General features: G+C 47.4%; 1 non-coding gene across 1 annotated transcript; it reads right to left on the reverse strand.

The window, feature by feature from the left end:
- Nucleotides 1–7,588: 7,588 nt before the first annotated feature.
- On the reverse strand, nt 7,589–7,660 carry LOC129401014 (small nucleolar RNA SNORD93). Its single transcript, XR_008628043.1, has one exon. It is a non-coding gene; the product is annotated as a small nucleolar RNA SNORD93 (small nucleolar RNA).
- Nucleotides 7,661–17,864: the final 10,204 nt, after the last annotated feature.

Here is a 17,864-nt window from a genome sequence, read left to right on the forward strand (position 1 = left end):
TTCCTTACTCATCTTTCCCAATAATTGGAGGCTCTTTTCAGGATCAAGGGAATGAGACTGTTATTGTTACTGTATTTGGCATATCGAATATGCCACAGGGAGCTTGCCAGGCTCTTCTGTGCAGGCAGAATACACTCGGTAGCTTGCCGGCGTCTCATATACATATATATATATATTATACACACACGTATATATATATGTATATATATATATATATACATATAATATGTTCACTCATGCATGAGGCTTGGCCTGAGCATGTGGAAAGTGGCCTGGAGCATGGTGGCACTTGGGTAGTGGAGGTCGGCTGCCAGGGCTGGGTTGCTTGGGGCGGGGAGGGCTCTCACCCACCCCCCTCTGCCCCTCTACCCCGGTGCGGAGTCTGGTGGCATGGTTCTGGGGGCCTCATTATATGCTCCCTTCCGGGAGAAGCATCTGTGAGGTCTGGAGGGTGGCTGATGAGGACATTGCTAGAGATATTAGTTAGTAGTAAATTTACTACTTAAATGGATTTCTGAGGAAAGGAGAAAGGATTATGCCCTAGATGGGATTCCACCCTTGAGCAGATCTCCAGTAATCTAAAGTCCTTAGATGAGATTTTGTCCCTGAGTTGATCTCCTAGAACTTCCCCTGAAGGAGTGGCTCTACATCTATTTGTTGTTATGACAATGTTCAACCCCACCTATGTGTACCGCCACCCTTCATGATTTCTATATAACTATGCTGTAAGAGAGAAGTAAGGGGAAAAAAAAACTATGCTGTATGAGAATGAAACTGTAAGAATGAGGATGAGAATGAAATAAATGGTCCCTGACTACCAACTAGTCTGTGGATCCTGTTTTTCCATTTCCCCATATCTCCGTTCCTTTGTTCATCTGTCACTGTTGGCTGGCCTGAGGAGGCAACTCTTGGCCACAAACACATGTGTCCCATGTGCCCACACTCCTTGAACTCACACCCACCATTGTGTCATCTTAGTTTTCATCACCTGCTCGCCCAGAACTCATCATGTAATTGGAACTTTCCCAACCAATGGGGAGATGAGAAGGTGGCCCTATGGATCATATGGTCTGAACAGAGACCATTGAGTCAGTGGCTTATTGTTAGTGACACCAGTGATAGGAGCTGTGTCTGGGCCAGCTGGGGCTGGGAACAAGGGGAGGATGCCAAATCTGATCTTGAGGGTAAGGGAAGCCTCCCTGGAAAGAGACACAAGAGATCCCCCAGAGATGAACTAGAAAGGTCACATGGGGAGGAAAGAATGTTCCAGGGGAGGCATTTGTGCAAGTGATAAAATATGAAAATGTGGCAATTTGGGGATGTGACAGTCATTTCCTGGGTGCCGCCTGTCAGTGCTGCAGATGGTTTCTACGTTAAAGGATCCTTCCTCATGGAACTGGGATAGGGACAGATGAAAGAGGGCAGCTTGTGCAGGCTGGAGTAATAGCACAGTGGGTAAGGCATTTGCCTCGCATGTGGCTGACCTGGGCTTGATCCCCCAAGCACCACCAGGAGTGATTCCTGAGTGCAGAGCTGGGAGTAACCCCTGAGCACTGCCAGGTGTAGCCCCAAAACAACCAACCAGACAATACGACAGCTTGTTTGGGCCAAGGCTTTGCTGAGCTCATTCTCATGTGGTGTCAGGGGTCAGACCATCGCCACCTAGTACTATTTATTGTGGTCCCACAGCAAAACAAACCAACAGGAAATAAAATGAATCAGTTTTTTAAAAAAATAAAGAAAAAATCAGCCATGTTTCTCATTTCAGATCACTGATTTTGAAACTTTCTCATTTGGAGGTTGCCTCATCTCTAAAATATTTAAGGGGGCTGGAGCAATAGTACAGTGGGTAGTGCCTTTGCCTTGCATGGAACCAATTTGGGTTTGGTCCCTGGGACCCCATATGGTCCCCCAAGCTCACTAGGAGTGAACCCTGAATGCAGAGCCAGGAGTAACCCTCTAGTACAGATTATGTGTGACCCCCAAAACATATAATATATATCATATATATGTATAAGTATATATATGTGTGTACATATATATATATACCTATATGTGTATATATGTGTACATATGTATACACATACATATTTTTTTATTTAAGTGAAGTACATACCCCATGAGTTATTTTTCCTTAGAACAAAATAAGGAAGACACTTGGCTAGCACTTCCAACCTTTAATTACACAAGAGCAGATGGACAGTTTCAGACCGTGTAGTTCACATTGTAATTAAGTATTTCACTCAGAAAGAAGAAAGAAGTCCCCTAGGAACCTGTCCATTAGGATGTGAGCCAGGTGCCTGGTGGGCTGAACAGGTCACCTCTGCTCTGGTCTCGGGTTCCTTGTCATCAGAAGGGATAGCAGAGATGGGACCTCCCCATCGGGGAAGCCCTGGGGATGTGTGTGATGTATTTCATGCAAAGCTCTCTCTCAGAGCCTTTTGTTTAAAAAGTGAGTATTGGTTTTATCTTCAGACATTAGTAGTAGTGTTAGATTTTAGTGGATATACCCTTAGGGTTGGGCATGTATATAGGTGTGTGTGTGGGGGTGGGTGGGGGGAAGGCGAGGGGGCGGGGGTGGTGGCAGGGCTATATGGAGAGATAGTGTTATTGTAAAATTCGTTAAACTGAGGAACACCAGTTCTTAACACCTTCTGCTTTTGAAAAAATCATTGAACTTGAAAAAAATTCTGCACTGCCAGCGCTAATGGTCTTGCTTTCTCCCAGTTCCTCCACACATTAGCAACCCCTTCCTTCCTGCTGGATGTAGAACTACTCTCTGCCAATTTCTGTGACATTTCACATGGTAGACCAGTGTTTCCCAATGCAAATGCCATGGGAAACACATTTATACAATGTTAATAAAAAATATTATGCACTAAATTCTAATCATTGTGAATTGAGATAGTTTTACATTTTTAAAAAAATATCAGTTATTCTCAGGAGGTGGGTGTGGTATTGGAATATTGTATATATGAAGCCCTACCATCGATATATTGTGAAAATATTAATTATTGGGCTGGGAGATGGTAAGTGGTTAAGGCGCAGGCCTGGCCAGTGGCCCTGGCCCCGGGGAAGCCCAGCACTACAGGGCCTGAGCAGTACCACGTCCTTGGCCCTTTTGCTAAACTATGGCCCAGTTGGCTGAGAATCACTGGGACCCTCGAACAACCTCTAGACACTTCCCATCCCCCCACCAATACGAATTCTTCCCAGTCTGATGTGATGCATCTTTACGCTCCTGCACGTGCCCACCTGGACTAGAGGCCTTCTCTACCCAATTCCACCAATGGTTAATGGCCATTTGTACTGAGGACTCTCTGTGACTTTATGTCCCACAGTTCCCATTACAGGAGATACTTAAATGACATAAGGAGCCCAGTTCTGCTTCAAGCATGGGGGTAAGCATGCCAGAACATTGTCCAAACTATAAGATGGTGGCATTAGGCTCCACAGCATCAACCACAACATTCTGCTCTCATCCCAGAAACAAAAAGTGGTGACAGACATCAAATAGATGTGACTGGGCTCCCATCTCTGCCTCTGAAACAGGTGGATGTGGAGCTATTCTCAGAATGCATATGGGGGTCTTTCCAGTCTAGGGCACGACATCCCAGTGGATAAACCAGTTTCAAAATACCACAGTAAAAAAAATAAGCTGATTATAACTACATGGCAAATTGTCATAAAGGCATTTGTACTTCCTAGTACAAAAAAAGTCTTTCAGACACATCCCTGGCTACTAATGGTCACACAGTTTGAACTTGGCTTCTCTCCAGAGGTACTACTCCTTAGCTGAATAGATCCAGGCTGACAGGGGCTTCTGCCTATAGCCCTTAAAACTCTAGGGCCAATGTATCAGCATCTACCTGCTCTGGGTCTTGTTTCAGTTATCAGAACATTTTTTCTGTTATACTTCCTCCTTGGATCATAAGAGGCATGGGAAATACTTCTCATTAGGATTCCAGCAAGGTAAGGATGCAAATGTTCCCCTTCCTCCTAATCCATGTGCAATTGTCAAAATATGAATCTGCCAACTAGCTCCTTGGCTCCCAGAAGGTTCAGAGCCAAGGCCAAGGAAGTTAAAAGAAAATATTTTTTTCATTCATTTTTAAAAACATTATTTTTATTAAATCACCATGAGGTGGCTGGAGTGATAGCACAGTGGGTAGGGCATTTGCCTTGCACGTGGCCAACCTGGGTTCGATTCCTCTGCCCTCTCAGAGAGCCCGGCAAGCTACTGAGAGTATCCCACCCTCATGGTATACCCATGGTATTTAATATGCCAAAAACAGTAACAAGTCTCACAATGGAGACTTTACTGGTGCCCGCTTGAGCAAATCAATGAACAACGGGAAGACAGTGCTACAGTGCTACACCATAAGGTAGTTGCAAAGTTTTTCATCACTGAGTTTCAGTCATACAATGTCCCAAGAGCCACCCCTTCACCAGGGTATTTCCCTCCAAGGTCCCCAGTAGTATCTTGGCTTTATAATCATGCTGCCTCCTGGCTAAACGTTTATCCCCTTTTTAAATTGTTGTATTGTTCCCTCAAATCATCCTGGCTACCTGGTGCCATCCTCAATCTGTCCTGCTAGACATCTACCTTTGTAGTTGGGGCAAATCACCTTCAGGCTGCTAACCTTAATACACAAACCTATTCTAAGACTGCCCTAGAGCAGTAATAGTGATACAGTGATACAGTAACACATGGGACCCATTCTGTCTCCCTGGAAATCTCCCCTTGCAGCTGGGGCAAATCTCCATCAAGCAAATAGTCTTCAATCGCACACCTGCTCAAGACCAGCCTTGAAGCACCATTAATGACAGGCAAGGTGGGAGAGATTGGCACCTGGAGTTCTTAAAGACGTAATTTAAAAAAAAAAATTATTTTAATTAGTGAATCACTGTGAGGTGCAGTTACAAACTTATGAACTTACGTGTTTGCATTTCAGTCATGCAGTGATCGTTTACCCATTCCTCCACCAAAATTCCCAGTATCCCTCCTACCACCCCACCCCATTCCCCACCACTTCATCCTGCCTCTGCGGCAGGGCAAGACTTAATTTAAGAACTGATTTACAAAGTTACTGATAGCTGAGTTTTAGATCTCACTGACCTGTGATATATATAGAATATTCAATGAGGAAATGAAGGAGAGAGATGCCTAGATCACTGACCCCATCATTCAGAAAGGACAGAAGATATGGGGGGGGGGCGGTGAATAATTGGAAATGAAGAGTACAATTTTGAGACCTTAGGTTAGAAGCAAAGATGTTCCCATCACATTTTCTTTTATAGCCATAATTAGAGATTCTCTTCATGCCTGAGCTCCTCCCTTGGAATTACTAAATCCGTTTCACAGCTCCATTCAACTCCAGATTTGTTTCACTTCTCTCCAGGGCACTTGAATACAAAAGGGTGGCCTGGCAGTTTAATCACACTGGCTTCTTTCCAGTCCAGGTTTAGCTCTACTTGAGCATGTGCTGCGCCAAGGAGGGCAAATGGGTGGACCAGCCGCGGCTTCTTTTCCTGGGAAACAGTGACTTATTTTACTTAACCCAGGGACAAGACAAGTTGGGATGACATGGAAGTTGGTAAGGCAAACCTGGAACCAAGGAAAGGGGCTTTTGGGAAGGTAGGACTTGCTTCTACAGGTTGGATACACAACGAACTCCTGGCCAGCAGCCAGGATCCTGCAGGCAGGCTCCAACAGGCTGAGCTTCAACCTATTACCAGAAGAGTGACTCAGCCAAACTTGGCTCATCCTGGCTTCCGACAATATGACGGTCCACATTAGCTTTTTTCAAGATGTGAACCTATGAGATGAACTCACATTTAATGACACAGCACCGAGAACATTATTTCGTGCCATCAATTCTCTGGCTAGCCAGTAACAGCCAAGGCCAGTCTTGTCTTGAGTGATAAAGTATTGGAGTGATCAGTTATAGGGCATATAGCAGTAATTGTCACTCCATTTTTTGATACCATGAGGCCACTACAGTGAAGACAGATCATGGGTAAGTGCCAGACCAGAAGAGCTCATCCTATTTCTCAAACATTTGCCACTTTCAGCACTTCAAATAAATTTTGAACCAAGATTGTTTTTGCAAGACACTGCCACACAGGATAATTTCCAAAAATTCTGTTTATTTAAATGTAATTCACATTTAATAGTCATTCCCCAAATCTGACAAAGGTAAAGGCCCAGTATCATTATGGGATGCAGCACCGTCCCCCCCCCCATCCTCTTGGTAACCATCCTAGTTCCAGTGGCCCCTCTTTTTCCTTCCAGCTTTGGACCACAGCTGGCTGTATTCAAGGTAACATATGTGATGCTAAGGATCGAACATAGAGGGGTGGCTGCTGCAAGGCACACACCATAGGGCCCAGAATCCAGCAGCCTTTTGGGTCAACTTAAATAGGTAAATGCTCTGTACTCAAGTAATTTTCGAGAGCATATAAACCCTAAGCTCTAGAACTTTAATATACCAACACATGATCATGGCACTATATGGCCCCCAGATCACTGCTGAAAGGGGATGTCCCAAAATACAGCTGGGAATGATCCAAAAACAAAATGAAGATAATTGTAAAATAAGAATCATATCAAGCTTCAGGATAACACCAGTTCCATAAAAAGACTGCTTTAAAGAATTTAAAATCAATAGAAATTCATTATGAGGGAGATAGAGTTTTATCTTAGACATCTGGCACTTGCTTAAAAGTTTGCTTTTGGATCACACCCAGCAGTGCTCAGGACACTGAGGGGATGCCAGGGATTGAATTCAGGTCAGCCACGTGCAGGGCAAGTTCCCTACCTGCTGTCCATCTCTCAGTCCCCTCACCTGCTAGAAATCAGATACCTCCCCACCATGAAGAAAAAAGGAGCAAAAACTGTCTTCTGCATATGTCAGTCATCACATGGTCAAATCACCCACTACTTGAAAAGCTTCTTTTAAATACATTTCTTCATTTCAAGCCCCAGATCTGTAAAAGAAGTATTACAGTGGGCAATTAGATTGGCAGCTGTTAAATAAGACATCCTATCAGGACATATTTCTAAGCTTTCTAAGATACCTGTTCACAAGATCTATGGTAAGTAGAAGGGACCACCAGCATACTACATACAAACTCAGTAAGGCTCTGGGTAACAGTTTTGTGCACATGTAGGTCTAGGGGATTGAACTCGGGGCTTCTCACACCCCTAGGCAAACACTCAGCTGCAAAACTGAGCCAAATCTCTGGCCTCCATAAAACATTTGGGGGTGTGAAGTTTTGGGTAATACCCAGCAGTGCAATGTACCAGACCTTTGTTTGAGCTGATTCAAACATCCATTCAAATATTTTACACTTTTGTTGCTCAAACTTTAATCCACCAAAGGGAAAGATAAACAATTTCAAGGGCCCAGGAGATGGACCTGGGGTTCCTGGCAAGTTAGGATGGGAACCCATCTTCCCTAAAATGACTGTTTACTCCAAGATTTTCCTTATCCAAAACATACTGGGGGGGGGGGGGGCGGGGGAGGGGGGAGGGAGAGGGAAACCAACAGGTCACTGCAGGTTAATAATGTGCTGTCTGTCAAGTTGGCCTCAGGTAAATCCTTTAACCCATCAGAGTGGAAGTACATCCATCAGATTGAGTTCTCATCCTTGGCCAAGAATCCCACTGGATTAGTTAGTAATTCAAGCCAAATTCTACCCATTTGGTTCTTACCTAAGTCCATCAGAATCTTGATCTCTTGAGCCTGGTGGAAAAGAATATTGTTAACATTGTGAAATAACTTATGAATTTTCTTTTGCTTTGTGTTTATCTTGGAACCCTATTGGCTACCTTTGACAGCTATAAGCCTTTGGAATAAAATTCCCGTTAAAAAAACTTATGTTCTCCAGTCGCCATCTTTCCAACTTTGTTACATTAATAGTACAGATTTAAAAAAAAATTAAACGGGCCACAGTAGCAACCATCGGAAACGCCGAAACAGACGTAACTGATTAGAAAACCAAAGGAAACTTGTTTACTGCGAGCAGGCAAGAGCGCTGCCAGGAAAGAACCGTCCTCAGCCCTGCTCCTCCACGCTACCCTACCCTTAAATAGACACTGGCGCACGCTGCTGGCAGCCTGCTTGTCTGGGCTGGACCCAAATGGATTTGCTTGAAGAGTTTAGCTCAACCTTTTTCGAGTGGTGGGGGTGGGGGACATACCGGGTGCTGGGGCTTACTCCTGGCTCTGCGGCTCAGTCGTCATTCCTGCAGGGAACCCAAGGGGTGCCAGACAGCGATCGAACCCAGACCTCCCGCTCCCTGATTCAGCAGTTGTACAACAATTAATTGCCCACTGCAATTCCTGTCTCTTGGGACGAGGATCCATAAGCTTTGGGTGCCTGGAACAGCGCCTGCAACACTACTACCCCGCGCCGTCCTACACAGGTGCAATAAAATGGGTGTCCCGTCGAGGTGCTGTGCTAACAGCCACAAAGCAGGAAACCCCACAAGCCTCAGATCTCACCGTTAGACTAAATGGCACCTATAAACTTCAAAGGCTCTTTCACTTTAGATCTCTGGAAAGTTCTTATTAAAACCCGCGGCACATCGCTTTGTCCAGCAGGGGGTACCTGAAGTCATGGGGAGGGGCCGGGCGTGCTGGCGCCAGGCGACCCCACCTTCCTGCGTACATCTTTGGATGCCCCAAAAGGTGTCACTTGTGCTAAAAGTTCCATAGAAGTAAACTTTCATTTAACCCAATACCCAGCTTAAATTTAAATGCAGCTTTGACCCCTCCCAGTCCCTCCGGATCTACTGGGAGGGTAGACCACCCAGCTCGTGCGTCCAGGGGGAAGGTCATCTCCTCCAGATGGACGGTATGTCCGCTGGCTCTCTTTGGTCTGTTTTGGGTCACACCCAGCTTCCTTGAGTGCTTGGGGGACCCTTCGCGATGCGGGGGATGGAATCCGGGCGGCCCGCGTGCAAGCCAAGAGCCCTGCCCAGTGAACTGTAGCTCGGGTCCCTCAACTTCCCTTTAAATTCACCCGAATAATAGCTTTTTAACGCATCGGGAATTGCACTGCTCGGAAGGGAAGAGTTGGGGACATCCCGGGCCGTCGGGGGTCGCGCGCGCGGGGCAGCGGGACACCGGCCCGGGCTAGGGGACAGGCTGCAGATGCAGCCACAGAAAACCTCGCTGCTCCCGGCGGCCCGGACCCCTACAGCAGCACAAGAGGGGCTGCACGCGTCCGGGCCTGGGGTGGGGGTGGGGGGTAAGGATCTGAGACGCCACGATGGCGCTTCCCCGAGAGGGCACACCGGGCATCACCAGCGTGTTACCGCCCAGCATGGCTCTCGGTCCCGGGAGGGCCGGGAGGGCCAAACCCCGTCCCCGGACGTCCGCGGGGGCGCACCCCTAGTCAGTGCCACCCCAGAAACGACCTCCCAGCCCCCCGCACCCCACCTCCAAGTCCACGTGGCCGCGCTCGGCCTCGAGCCGGGAAGACAACTCACCCGAGCCGTGATGCGCGCTCGAAAAGGGAGGTGCCCCACGGGAGCCAGTTTAAAAGGGGATCGGGGCGTCAGCGCGCGCGGTAGCCAACCACAGGGGCCCCCGCGCCCGGCCCGGCCCAGCACCCGCCCCCGAGAGCGGCGCCCGGAGGCCCGCGGGCGCCCCCTGCCGCCGGCCGGCCGAAAGCCAGGCGGCCGCGCCCCGAGGCTCGGCCCCAGCCTTGGGGAGAACTTCTGTTCCCCAGCCTCGCTGATCGGTGGCACGAAGCTCCCGGCACTCTTTAGTTTCCCCGTCCTCTCTACCCATATCCCGTTTTTTTTTCTTTTTTCTTTTTGGTTTGGGGACCAGAGGGGACGTCCGGAATCCAATACGGGTCAGCCACATGCCAGGCAAGCGCCCTACCCGCCGGATCATCTCTCCGCACCCCGTTTCTTCAAGTCTTCAGCCCCCTCCACCTCCCCCACCCCAACACACACACCACCTCGGTACTTATTTTTAATTGCGAGACCTCTTAGATGTCCAATCATGTGAGGAAGGTGGTTGAATGCTTCTAAAGAATGAAGAGGAAGTGTCATGGGGGTGAGTGGAGGGTGAAAACATTTGAAGGGGAAGGGGAGGGGCGGACTCCCAGGACCTAGACCCCCGCCTCCCACCGCAGCTTCTGTGCTGAGAATGAACACTAGTCTTTGTCGGGCTCCAGAGCATCTCTGATTCCTTGTCCTGGGGGTGTGTGGGGACAGTTGGGGTCGAGTGTCCTGACTAATCTGAAATAACTGACCATTGCCATTGACTGGAAGCCGCGCACAGAGCTAGGTACAGGATACGGTTGTTGAAGTCCTAACCTCCAGTTCTCATGAATATGATATTATTTGGAAATAGATGCTCAGCTGCTATGAGCAGGTTAAGATGAAGTCATGCAGATGGACTGTAGTTTTTTTTTTTAATTGAGATGCTGTGATTTGTAATACCGTCAGTGACAGTTTTGTGCTTATGTCATTTCAACACCACACTCATCACTACAGAGCCTGTCTACCTCCACCGGTGACCCAACCAGCTACCCGCCACACAGTCTTAGTTCCTTGAACCAGCACTGCAGTTCTGTTATCTTTGGCCTTTTGTTACTCTGTTAACTCTGAGGCAGCGGGGGGAGGGGGGGGAAAGAATCATTCTGCCCCTGTTCTCCTTCTGACTCCTCACTTCATTCAGCACAATCCCTCCTAGTTCCAACCATGTAGTGGTAAATTGCATGATTCTGTCATTTTTTCATAGCTGTGTAGTATTCTATCATATATACCATGACTTCTTGAGCCATTCATTCATAGTTGAACATTTGGGTTTTTTCCATATCTTGGCTGTTATACTAAGGGCTGCAATGAATATAGGTGTGCATATATCCTTTCAAATGTTCTTTTGTGCTTTGGGAGTGAGTAGGTGCCAAGCAGTGGTATTGCTGGCTTGTATGAGGGTGCTACTTCTGCTTTTCTGAGAAATCTCCATATTGCTGTCCATAGTGGTTGAATGGGGTGGACGTTTCTTTTTTTTTCTTAATTTATTTTTTAATTGAGTCACCGTGAGAACAGTTACAGGGCTTTTAGGATTGAGTCTCAGTCATACTATGCTCAAACACCCATCCTGGGATGGACATTTCTAATTCAACACAACTTACTTATAGCCAGGGACAATGCTGTGTGATAAGCAGGGAGAACCCAAACAATGACGACAGAGGCAGAGATGGGGATCATGCTGCCGAGGGCCCAGGACTGCCAAGGGTAGTGGACACTGCAGGGTCCACGTGGGTGAGATTTTCCCCTGCAGGTCACAGCCAGAGCAAGACCCTGCCAACACCTGCAATTTGGACTTTTAGCCACCGGAACTGTCAGACAACTCATTCCTATAGCTTTCACTTCATGCTACTCAGTCAATAAGAACACTGATCCCATACATTTGGGGATACTGAGGAAGGATGCCTTCATTCTCAGCCTGGGGTGATCAGGGACACAGCTCATCAGAACCCTGGGAAGTGGGGTCTGTGCCCCATGTTTACTGCTGTGCCTGGTCTGGCATATTTGCTGGCACTTTGCAGGCTCTCGGGATATATTTGTGAAGGAAGGACTGTACCATGCCATGCAGTGGAGCCGGCAGTGGAACCACAATAGTGAACATGGGGGCCACACTTTCCCCACCATAAGGGGTCTCCCTCTAGGCATCTGTAAGCTGGAGAAGCCCGCATCTGCCTGCATGGTGACCTCATGCTACAACCATCACATCCTGCACTGTCAGGCAGGAAGGCTGGGTGGTGGTCAGGAGTGGAAGGAGTGACTGTGGTCATCAGCCACAGTCCCTGAACCCAGAGAACCCGTGTCCTCCCCCAGAGAGGTGGCTCAGAGCTGCAGAAATGCAGCTGCATGGGAACCACTGTTGCTCTTCCATTTGATTTTATCTTCAATCTGTCCCTAGAATTTTGGTGTTAGGCCATCTGGGAACTGGAGCATTTGGGATGGCTTATTTCACTGGAGATACTTAGTGAGGCAAATATATACATATATACATATATATATATATGTATATATATATATATATATTAGAGTCCCTCTCTGTGCCGGACTGGAGCAATAGTACAGTGGATAGGGCATTTGCCTTGTACGTGTCTGCCCAGGGTTTGATTCCTCCATTTCTCTCAGAGAGCCCAGCAAGCAGGATACCGAAAGTATCCTGCCTGGATGGCAGAGCCTGGCAAGCTACCCGTGGCCTATTTGATATGCCTAAAAACAGTAACAACAAGTCTCACAATGGAGACATTACTGGTGCCTGCTTGAGCAAATTGATGAACAACGAGATGACAGTGCTACAGTGCTCTATGCCAAGTCCAAAGTCCAAGCGCTCTGGGTATGAAGTTTGATAAGAAACTGCTTCTACCCTCGAGGAGTCAAGTGAGGTTCACGGCCTCATATAACTTCACAGAGTGTGCCAAGGACAGCCCAATGTCACTGAGCGCTGCCTGCAAAAGGTTCAGGGAAGGCTTCCTGGAGGCAGGGTTACCTATGCTGAGTCTTACCTGTACTGGCAGGAAGCTAATAGCATGTGAAAAAATGAAGTGGGGAAATCAAAGAGGACCAAATAATTAAAGTAAAACCCCAAACCTCCCTGGGGCCTGAGAGATAGTCAAGGAGTTAGACACTTGCCTTACAAGTAGCCACGCTAGTTTGAGTCCCAAAATCACCAGGAGTGATACTGAGCACAGAGCCAGGAGTAAGCCCTGAGCACGCCAAGGGAGCATGCCCCACCCCTCAAATAAAAAGAATCACAAAGTAGAAGGGACTTTATAAATGATACAAAATTTTCTTGGTTGGCCCAGATGGTCTAGACTTTTCACCAGCCTTTGGGCATCCTCCAGATGCAGAGTGTCAGCTCTGTGAAGACAGATCCTTTCTCTCTGGGCCCCCAGAATTCATCCTATTGCCTGAAATATAACTGGGTAAGGGGGAAATGACTTCAGGGAAAGAGATTCACCACTTACTTATTCCCTAAGGTGTTGTGCATTCATTCCCAAGAGAGAATGCAGTGGTTTGGGTTCTTTCTTTGCATGCAGCCAACCTGGGTTTGTTTCCCAGTGCCCTGTATGATGTCCTAAACACCCACCAGGAGTTAATCCCAGAGATCAGAGCCAGGAGTCAGCCCTGAGCATGGCAGGTGTGGTCTGAAAACAAACAAACAAATAAACAAACAATAAACAGAAGTTGCCTTAATCATAGCCTGAAACTGAAGGCTCAGGCTGGTGGCTGTGTGGGGTCTGATCTCAGGCTGTGGATCCACTAGGTCCCTGTGAGAGGGAACTTTCTCGCTGCCATTCAAGCACAGGGCCCAGGGTTTTGTATAGAAAAACTGCGACCCAAATCCTGCTGCATTTCCTTTCTTGACGTGGATGAGATCTGCCTTTCACATGTATAATAACCTACATACATACAGTTGACTCTTGAACATCATTTGTTTGAACTGCACAGGTAACTTTGTTGTTATTATTGTTTTTGTATCACACCTGGCAGTGCTCAGGGGTTACTCCTAGCTCTGCACTCACAGATTATTCCTGGCAGCGCTGGAGGCACTGTATGGGATGCTGGGAATCAAAGGGAATCAAACCCAGGTTGGCTGTGTGCAACGCAACTGTCTTACTTGCTGTCTTATCTCTCTGACCCAACATAAAAATAAAATAGAATAAAATAAAATGAATGTCCTTGTGGGGGGAGGGGGTGTCACACACCACTCAGCAGTACTCAGGCTTACTCCTGTGCTCAGACTCTGCACTCAAAGATCACTTCTGGTGGGCTCTGAGGAACCATATGTGGTACTGGGGATTGAACTCAGGTTGACCACATACAAGGCAAGTGGTGCACTACCCCTGTACTATCTCTTTGGTCCCTTGCGCATGTTCCTTTTTCGAGGAGTCATCTTAGTCCCTTTTGTCTTTCTCCATGACCTACTCAGTGTGGAGACCACAAGGATGAAAATTTTTATGATCCATGTGTTATTTTATCAACATTTGGTTTTCTCTAGTTTTGTTAATAATTTTAATTTATGCATTAGATACCTAAAACATGCCCAAAACATACAAAATGAGGGTTAATCTACTGGTTTTGTTATGGCTGAGGCTTCTGGTCAACCACCTGCTATTAGTATAGCACGTAGGACACTTGCCTGGCACCCCATGTGGTGTCCCAAATATCGCCAGGAGTGGTCCCTGAGCACAAAGCCAGTGGTAAGACCTGAGCATAGAGCCAGGTTTAGTTCTAAAACAAAAGAAGAGAGAGAGAGAGAGAGAGAGAGAGAGAGAGAGAGAGAGAGAGAGAGAGAGAGAGAGAGAGAGAGAGAGAGAGAGAGAGAGAGAGAAGTTTGTGGTTTGGGGGAGTCAAAAGTTAAACACTGACTTTGATGGTACAGGGAGGGGAAAGGCTGGGTGGGGGCTCCCCTAAGTTCCAGAGTGTTAGGAAGTGCTGGGCGGCGTTTCAGGTTAGTTTTGCTGCTGCTGCTCCTTCCCTCTATACACACAGACCTCCGCCCCCCCTCACCCCCCATAATCTGGACCTCTGCCTACTCTTTCCTCATGCATTCTCAGAGGAGGAATTTCAAGAAAACCCAGCACTGACATGAATGGTGGAAGCCCCCTCCCCCGCAGCCTTCTGAGTGTCCTTCCTCTCTGCCTTCCATGTTCTCATGGGAACCAGTCGAGATCATTGCACCCCCCAAATGTAAGAACCAGGGGACTGAGGGCAGGGAGAGCATGTCCTGGAGAATGCCCAGTTTTCTGGGTTGAGTATGGTGTTGGTTGTATACTCTAAGAGTACATTATATGGACACATAAACGAACCTTGCACCCAAGCAACTTGCTGCAGAGATAGAGATGGCCCTGGACTTTGCAGTAGGCCGTTTCCTCTGGGCTGCTCCAGACGGGGGTAGGTGCCATCCCTCCGCCTAACCCCTAGGAACTCTGGCAATGGCCATTTTCTAGAAATCATCAATAAGCTCCAGGTACACGTGGCAGTGGTGCCAAATGCCAGGCCTCACAGGATGGGGAGGAGTGTGTACTCCCCCTTTCCCCCGCCTGAATGGGACTCTGAGATGATGAAACACCCGACCACCATCTACTTATGCTCCCACACAGACAGGAGCCAGAGACACACAAATGAACCTTGCACCCGAGCAACTTGCTGCAACGATCTCTTCAGACCCTAATTATCAAAATTTTAGAATTCCTAGAACGTGCGACATTATATTGCATCCAAAACAAACAATACATAACACATCGTCTAGCATTGCCTTTTCAGCAGGTATGAGTGGTGGTGGGTCTGGTCTCGAAATATCGAAGGTAACTAAAGTAAAGAGAGTATTGTGCAAACTGTCTTCCACACAGGGAGGGAGAGGTGTGGAATTGGGGGAGGAGGGGATACTGAGGATTTTGGTGGTGGATATATGTGCACTGATGAAGGGATGGGTGTTGGATGACTGTATGATTGAAACTCAAACATGAAAGCTTTGTTGCTGTAAAAAACTAAGGCACGCCGAGGGGCGTGTGCACTCTCGGGCTCTCCGGGCAACTCTGTCTCACCGCCTGCATTCGGTGCTCTGGAACCGCTGTGTGTGCTGTCGGTCAAGGGCAGGCGATGGAAGGAAGAAGGCCAAACTGGTTGCTCGATCAGTTTATTTCATTCTCTCTCTCTGCTTCTCTCCTGGCTCTAGATCTCTCTCTGGATCTCTGGATCAGGGCCCCCAACCCACTCTTACTGCCTAGTTAAATCCCCGCAGCATGAGGGAGTTGGTGTGTACACATAGGTGTGGTCACCATCAATAGGGTTGAGGTTCCTTTCCCTCAGGGGATGCTTCTCCTAGGACTGACTCCTAGGAGTATCCACCCAAGGGTGGGGTCCCATGAGTGTGTTTCTCTTCTCCTCAGCCAGCAAACATAAGCATTCATAATATTAATCATTTTGTATGGACACAATAAGAAATGCATTAAAGCTTATAGAATTGCTCTCCAGGGGCCATCTCAATCTCAGACTACAGTGCTCAGGCCAGATCAGTCTTTCCTATTCCTAGCAGGGTCCTAGTCTCATCATTACTTTTGGATCATGACAGCATTTGTCTATGATCAAGCTCTTAACTTATAGTTAAGAATTAGGCACTTTGGCCAGGCCCATCTCGATGCCAGGGTAGCACATAATTCACCGCTTGCCCTGGATCTGTCCCGTCCCTCTTCGGGACCCTGATTTTGGGGTGCTAGGAACTGAGGGCAACTGAGGCTTAAGTGGAGAAAGCAGATGCCTGGGAGGGAATAATATTCAAAGCCAATTAAGTTCCAAGTTACAAAAACATAATATTGTCTTCTTTGTCTATACAAAAAGGACATTGCTTTAAAGTAAATTATTCAAAAGCCATAAAGAGGGGAGAAAGGCAGTGTTATAATATTCAGTGTCCTAGGAAGGTCTGATTTTACAAATTAGCAGAGGCAGATTAAGGGAAAGCGGATTAACTGTTTTGGGGAAGAGAGCATAGAGAAGTGATTACAGCTAAACAAAGGGATGGGAGAGATTCGGGAACACCTTGATGGGTAAGACTGGGGTAAGCCTAAACTCCGGGAAAAACCGGGACAAGATCCTCGTGGCAAGGGGGGAGAGGACAAAGTAATGTCATCCTACATTATTGTACCTCACAGTGAATCAATAAAAAAAAAGATAAATAAAAAAGACTACATTACACATGTCACTTCCTTTATCTGTGTGCATTGTTGGGAGCCCAAGCCCCAAACAAGACATGTTTCTAAAAATCCTGCACTATTATGATCCTGCATGTTATTCACCTAAAATGTCATTGTACACACACACACACACACACACACTCACACACACACACACACACACGTGTCCCTCTCCCTGCTCCCTGCTTGTGCTGTTGCACGTGAGGGCCACTGGCTGATCTTTCTCGAAGAGCTTATTCAGCGGCGAGCAGAGAGCTCAGGCAATAGAGCACGTCCCTTGCATGACGGAGGCCCTGAGTTCCTTCCCTGGCTCCTCTGTACCAGCCCTATCAGCACTGGTGGGTGTGGATCCTATTTGGGGAAAAAAAAAAAAAAGAGCAAATTCATTAGAAGTTTGTAGCTGTCAGGCCTTCCCTTCCTTTTCCTTCCCTGGGTGTCCAGGATTAGTATACTGCCAGGCGGAAAGCAAGGTCTAGCCTGGGACAGGAAGGAGAATGGACTCAGCTCTGCTGACACATACCAGTCGGGTTAAGGCTGATTTACATTCCATCTCGTGTCCTGTCCTGTATCTGAGCAGGTTCCAAGCATGAAGGAGCAGGCAAGCATGTGCTTTATCTCTCTCCCCAGACCCTGCCCTGGCCGGATCCTTATTTCCGTTCTCAGTGAACTAATATCAGCCATAGGCACAGGCAGGGGGAGGTATAGAATGGGGGGAGGAGGGACTTGTGTTTGTGGGTTAATTGGCCCATTTACTTACTTTGGTCTCTTTGATGGTTAGTGCGCACTTGGCTTTATTGCTGTAGCTGCAGAGTCAGAAGATGAAGGGATTGCAGGCGTTGTTGATGATTTCAGTGATCGCTCAGGTTGGGTTACGTTTTTAAGTGCCGCGCTGGCCTCTTTGCCACATGCAGTTCTCTGCCCAGGACCCTCCTTCTGCAAGTAGCTGGAAGCTTGTTTTCACACCAGGAAAGAATGTTTGCCCTCAAAGAGGCCAGTGGGTTTTATCTGCTAAAATCAACCTGTACGTTAGAAATGTACAGAAATGGAAGCCTATTTTTGACTCTGTATGGTTACAAGACAGCTTTTAAAAAATTATTGTGTGGGACTAGCCCTGGCAGCACT

This window comes from Sorex araneus, chromosome 1 (genome assembly GCF_027595985.1).
Source record: "Sorex araneus isolate mSorAra2 chromosome 1, mSorAra2.pri, whole genome shotgun sequence".
In the NCBI taxonomy this organism is placed as follows: domain Eukaryota; kingdom Metazoa; phylum Chordata; class Mammalia; order Eulipotyphla; family Soricidae; genus Sorex; species Sorex araneus.